Raw genomic sequence first — 6,744 nt, forward strand, 5'->3', positions numbered from 1 at the left:
TCAAGATAGTTTAGTGAGCATATATTAGCACATGTAAACACTTGTGATGACCAAATCACATTGTACCTGCACATGTATCAAAACTAGCAAAGAATATTGCATGTTATATGTGAAAAACATAGCAAGATTGCATATGTGTATACATGTTATGATGATCTGAGATATGAGAAAATAACTTTAACTCACACACAATCATAACCGTTTGACGAGGACTATCACCTTCGAGGTACATCCTATAACTCCCACATCTCCTAGAATACACGCTTGCAATTATATTTAAAGCATTTTTGATCTTTTAGCTTTTTATTTTCTTTGCATATTTTCTTTTAAGCATATCATGCATGGGCATAAAAGAGAGAAAAGAAATACCCAAGATGTTAAGCATTTGACACTGCACTTTTGCTATGCCGAAGCATACGGATGTCTTTAACATTACACTTTTGCTATGCCGAAGCATATAGGTGTCATATTATGATTGGCGGGAAACAGTGGTAAGATGGTTATTTATACCTTTCTCTTAGGATTTTCTAGTCCTACCCGTCAAAGAGAGTGATATGAGTGTTAAGTTTTAAGAGATACCTTAATCTTACTTATCACAAACAAGAGCCACAAAGCTCATTTGCTTAGTTGTGCATAGAGATGCTCATCTAAACTACAAGAGATACAAAATTTAGAAAACTCTGTTTCATTGGCCATCCAAGGTACACAAGTACCAAAGTACACAAAACACACATTGTTTTTGCATTTTTCTGATTTTTTAATTTTTTTTAATTTTTTTATTTAAAAAAATAAACAAAACTGAAAGTAAACACACAAAAACATGTTAAACAAAGCAAAGCATAAAACTAGATTGACTCAACAAAAATGCAAAACACACAAGCAATGCAACAGACAAGAAAAACAAGAAGGGAAAAGAAAGTGATGAAATCACTTAGAGTCATTTTTCTTCCACACCTTGGAAGAACCTTTCTTTTTATTAAACCTTTGAACTGGCGGTGAAGGGGAAGAATTGAAACCGTTCAAGTTCCAAAGGAACATGAGGGCTTTTAGAAGATCTCCAAGAGGAGCAAGAGAGGATTGAAGCTGATTTTGGCTTCCAAATGCTATCATGCCGTTGCTCTGTTAAGTGGCTAGTCACTTATAGCAATTTGGTCGAGTATGACCGGCAGCTCCACAATGATGACAGACATACTACTTCTTTTGTTTAGGCTTTTGAGAGTTAGCCTTCTTAACTCTAGAGTTTTTAGCATCTTTCTTATCTTGCTTAGGGGGTGCTCTTAAGATAGATTTACCCTTGTCTAAGTTCTCACTAGTTAATTCAGTTTTAACATCAGTGTTCTCAATTTTAGTGTTATTAGCAGGAGAAACAAAAATAGTATTACTAGTAGAAGCAGTATTAGAGAAAGAAAGACCATACCCTGAGCCTGTTCAATTCGAAGCAGATTTCTGATTGCTGAGCATCTCATTAAGCTTTGCACTTGAAGTCCTCTCCAATTGAGCTCTGACTTGAAACAGCTCCGCTTCAAGCTTCTTGGTCTTCTCAGCCAAAAAGTTGTTCTTAAACCTTAATACTCCAATAGTTTGATTCGCCTCATCAAATTTTGTGGACAACTCTTCACGATCAAGTTCCACATCACTGAGCTTCTTGGTGGCTAGCCTATACAATTTCTCATGCTTCTCAGAGAGCTTGTAAATTTTCTCATAGGCTGAATGGATATCATCTTGATCATCCATCTTCTCAAATTTGGACTCCACCAGTTCTTCTTCTTCATCCACTTCTTCAACAATCCCTTCAGTAGGATTGACTGGGGCAGTGAAGGCATTTAAGATTCTATCATCCTCATTGTCGGAATCATCTTCGGGCTCTATGTCACTCAAGGTTGCTGCAAGTGCCTTACTCTTCCCAATGCTCTTGAGATATGTCGGGCATTCACGCTTCATGTGACCGAATCCATGACATCCAAAACACTTTGGTCCTGCAGGAATAGTGTATTGACCGCGATCCTTGGTATCCTTCTTCCCTTTGTCTTGGCTCTTAAACTGAGAAGAACTAGATTGTCTGCGGTCCTTGTCGAAGTTGCTCCCATTGGCATTCTTCATAAACTTCTTGAACTTCCTTGTAATGTAGGACTTCATCTTGGAATCTTCATCACCGGAAGACTCATCTGTATCACTGCTCTTTGCCTTCAAGGCCATGCTCTTACTTTTACCAGTTTTGCCAATCCTAGATAGTCCTAGCTCGTAGGTTTGCAAGTTTCCAACCAGCTCAGTCAAAGAAATTTTGTCAATATCCTTTGATTCTTCTATTGCCGTAATCTTGGCATGGAATCTCTCAGGTAGAGATCTGAGCACCTTCCTTACAACCTTAGGTTCAGGGATGGTTTTCTCAAGATTAAAGGCTGAGTTCACTATGTCTTTAAGCTTGGCATAGAACTCATCAAACGACTCATCATCCTCCATCTTAATCTCTTCAAAGCTTGTAGTGAGCTTCTGAAGTTTTGAATCTTTGACAGCCTTTGTTCCCTCATAGGTTGTCTGGAGGATGGTCCATGCTTCCTTAGCAGTTTCAATTGAGGATATCTTCTTAAACTCCTCATTGGTGATCGTGCTAAATAGGGCATTTAACTCTCTACTGTTGAAGTTTGCCGCCTTGATCTTAGTGTCATCCCAATCGGCCGGTTCTTCTTTTGGCTTGGTCCAGCCAATCTCTACAGCTTGCCACACCTTCTCATCTAAAGACTGCAAGAAAACTCTTATGCGTATTTTCCAGAATGCATAGTTAGTGCCATCAAATAAAGGAGGTATGATTAATGACTGTCCTCTATCCATGACAAACATGGGTCAATGAACCTATAGCGGCGGTCAAAAAGAGCCACTAAAGGTGTGCATCTTATGTTTTAAATGAAGCCCTATAGCGGCATTTATTGCTTGCCATTAAAGGTTCACAAATATAGCGGCATTTCTCCTAGCCGCTAAAAGTGCAATTAGTTCGTTTTAATTGATTCCCTATAGCAGCACCATGTGCCTGCCGCTAAAGGTGGATACCAATAGCGGCGTACATAACCCGCTGCTAAAAGTCAATTAACATGATTTCTAACCTCATATGGCGGCATTTTATGCCAGCCGCAATAAATCAAAACCGTCACTAAAAGGTGTATATACAGCGGTGTTTTTTGTTACTGCTACAAAAGAGCTACAGCGGCCTTGCAACAGTGACGGGAGGAAGCATCGCAATAGACCTTTAGCGGCGCTTTTGGCCCGCCGCCGAAGCCTTTTTTTTGTAGTGAACTACAAAATGAGAAAGGTAAAGTAAATAAAGTCAAAAGTTCTGACTCCAACCAAAATTCAGAAGTGAAGCTATCAAGGCTCTTCTTGAACACCTGTGCAAGAATCATGTGATTATCCTCAACCATGTCCTTTGTTTCAAATGAAAATTCATCCATCTACACCAAAAAATTTCACTCAATTACATGAAACATATTAGGTAACCTCAAACAATAAATATCAATAACTAAAAATTCAGTCAAAGTGACAATGTATAAGATACCAGCTATTTCTAGCCATATCGATGCCACAATCAAAGATTGACACAAAGATTCAGCAGTTACTCTAAGTTATTAGTACATTATCAAGCAAGGATGGCACATAATGTACTTAGAATAAAAGACTGAAGAAATCAAAAACAGTATTTTTTTTTTGAAAGGTAAGAACCAAAACTAGTATAGATACAAGAAAACTTCAAAATATGTGTAATATAAGTATCATGTACACCACACATGAATATTAAGAGAGATAAAGTGTACACTCAATTGCTACAGAATTCATGTTGGTAGCTAATTATGTCAAAACCTAATTTCACTATATTTAAGAATCAACTATAATTGAAAAGGAAAAAGAAAAGCATTCAAATTTTTGGACTTCCACAACTATCTACAAATGTTGTTGCATATTACATGATATATCACCTTCATTTCTTAATCTAACACCACGATCGGTAATTTATCATTTAATTTAACACCACAAAAACAATGCACTAATTCCCACTATCTAAACAATGATTTTGAGTATCTAAAATCTTCAATTTTCTAGATATAACAACCTTCAACTTTATGATAACTGCTTCCTTGTAATCCAAAATAGAAAACAGTCTTAATGGAGATGGAGGAAATGGGATGGAGACAAGGCAAAAAATTAAAAAGCCTTCAAAGAATCACTTAAGTCCTTAAAATTGTGGAGCCAATAGTTTTTTTAAAATGCTCTTAGTTAGGGGATGATCATTTAAAATAAAGATTAAAATTTCATCCAAATGAGTTTTGTAAGCAGCATAGAAGAAGAGGGGAAAATTAGAAGACTAAATAAATAACAATAACTAGAATTCGGTTGACAAATTTTAGACTTCTTGACACAAATTGGAATGTTGCTGTGGTTTCAAACCAATGTCGGTAACTAAAGATCAAGAGGGCATTCAAACTTTAATTGGGGTGGGGGGGGGGGGTGGGGGAGGAATTGAATTCTAGTTAGTTACCAGTCAAGTGAATGAGATTGCATGAGGACTGGCTTTTTTCACTTGCAAGTTAGTTACTAGTCAAGTGAATAAGATTAAATGGTTTTGAAAATCAAACCAGTCAAAGAGCTGAAAAAGGATTTGGTTCCCCATTTTTACCAATTGAAATGGCTGTTATTACAATTGAAATGCCATTTTTACAGTTTTTATCTGACTGGATTAGGGTTCAGTTCCCGATTGAATCGGCTACTCTGGTTCGATTTTTAAATCCATACCATACTTGTCTAGTGAGTTAAGACAAAAGGACTCACTTTTAACAAACAATTACATAAATCAATAATTCCTTCTATAAAACTTGAAGTCACATTACAAATCCAACCTATCTGACTCTCAACTGTGTCTGAGATGCTAGTCCAATACACATTGAAAATGATACAACACAATGCAAGAAATTTTTTTTTCATTAAGTTACACATGCACCTCGTGGGCCTTTAACCCATAACCTTACTCCTTGTCCAATTATCAAGGTTGGAGGAAGCAACGTTACTCTCCATCCAATTTTCAAGTTTGGAGGAAGTGTCATTTGAGATACAGCTCATTGGTAGCACAAAGCAATAAACATTAAAATGTTAAATATGTAGTATATTTGTTCTCATGTATATACATCCCAATAGAATTTTAGTGTAACAATTTTTTTTTAGACCACGAGTGAGTGTAGCGCAGTTGTAGGTAGCCCTCAATAAGACCCATCACTTCAAATCAAGTGCCAAGAGGTTTTTGAGTTCGAGTACTGAGTGCTGACCCATACTCCATAATATGCAAAAATTGTAGTAACTGGGTCGAGTAGTGGCAATGTGCTAGGGGACTTGGGGTAATGATTACACATGCGAGACCATTTTTTTTCTTTTCTCCAAAAAAAAAAAAAAAAAAGCTTTTTAGTATATTAAAATTAATATGTAATATATGTCTAATGATACCAATTCTTTAAACTATACGTCATTTTCATACATACCAAATTGTAGTGCCCCACTTTTCCCTGGTGTAGTAACTTCTTAATTGATAGGTAACTTTTTACTAATAAAAAAACTCTATGTAGATCACAGTATTCTAATAAATGATTAATATCCTTGGACACTATAATATGCTAATAACAGTGGTGGTTCTAGAAATTTTTTTCAGGGTGGTCATTAAAAAACTTAAATTATATAATATTTAATAAAAAAGATAGCTATATATTATCAATGCTACAAGCTATATCTCTTTCAAAATTTTAGTTAAATAATTTTTTTTTTTGGATTTTTCTTTTTGTTTGTAAAGGCCTAATATATTGTTAAAAAGACCAAAGTTTGACTACAAACTTATTGTAGTCTAAGATTACAACTTTCACTTAACAAATTAACATGACTACATATTTTGAAAATCTAATTTGAATTGTATTTTTTTTTTTTATATATCCTTAAAAAACATGTCAAGTTTCATGTCAATCAGATGTTATTTACTATTTGATCCATAAACTTATTTTTTGTGTATAATTTTAGACTACAAAAACTCAAAAATTAAATATTTGATTGATGACATAAGCTATTTATCTTTAATCTTCTTGAAATTTTGCAAGCATGGAGAAAATAAGATAAAAATTGTAATCTAATTGTGGAATTGTTAAAATTCATATCCAATAAAAAAAATATTGAGTGGAGTTGTAGCGTTAATCTACAATCATGTTTGTTACTAAATTTTGTCCAAAGTTTAATTTTATTGAATCTAAAAAAAATTTAGGGTGGTCACACATTTTTTTAAGGTAAAAAAATCATAAAAATTATAAATTTTATATATAATAATGGTTTTTTTTTCCAGGCTAGGGTGGTCCTGTGACCACCCTAACTCTAACATGGAGCCGCCAGTGGCTGATAATTTGCATAAACTGACTTTATTATTAATTGATTGACTTTCTTTAAAAAGAAAAAAAAAAAACTTTATATATTAGTAACAAGGGTTGTTTTACAGTATGCAATTGAATTCTGCACTGATGGAATGATAATATTCTTCTTTGCATATGCAAACAACCACAAGCTTTTTGCACTCTATATGATACATAAAGAGATTTTATTCCAATTATTTTGGAACTATAAATTGTTCATTATACCATTTTAATGCTGTTTAAAATTTCATTACATTTTTTACTACTTTTCAAATCAATATTTATGTTTGATATTAGTCTGGCTACTGTCATCTATATATTC

This window comes from Quercus suber, unplaced genomic scaffold (assembly GCF_002906115.3).
Source record: "Quercus suber isolate HL8 unplaced genomic scaffold, Cork oak 2.0 scaffold_359, whole genome shotgun sequence".
NCBI classification, from domain to species: Eukaryota; Viridiplantae; Streptophyta; class Magnoliopsida; order Fagales; family Fagaceae; genus Quercus; species Quercus suber.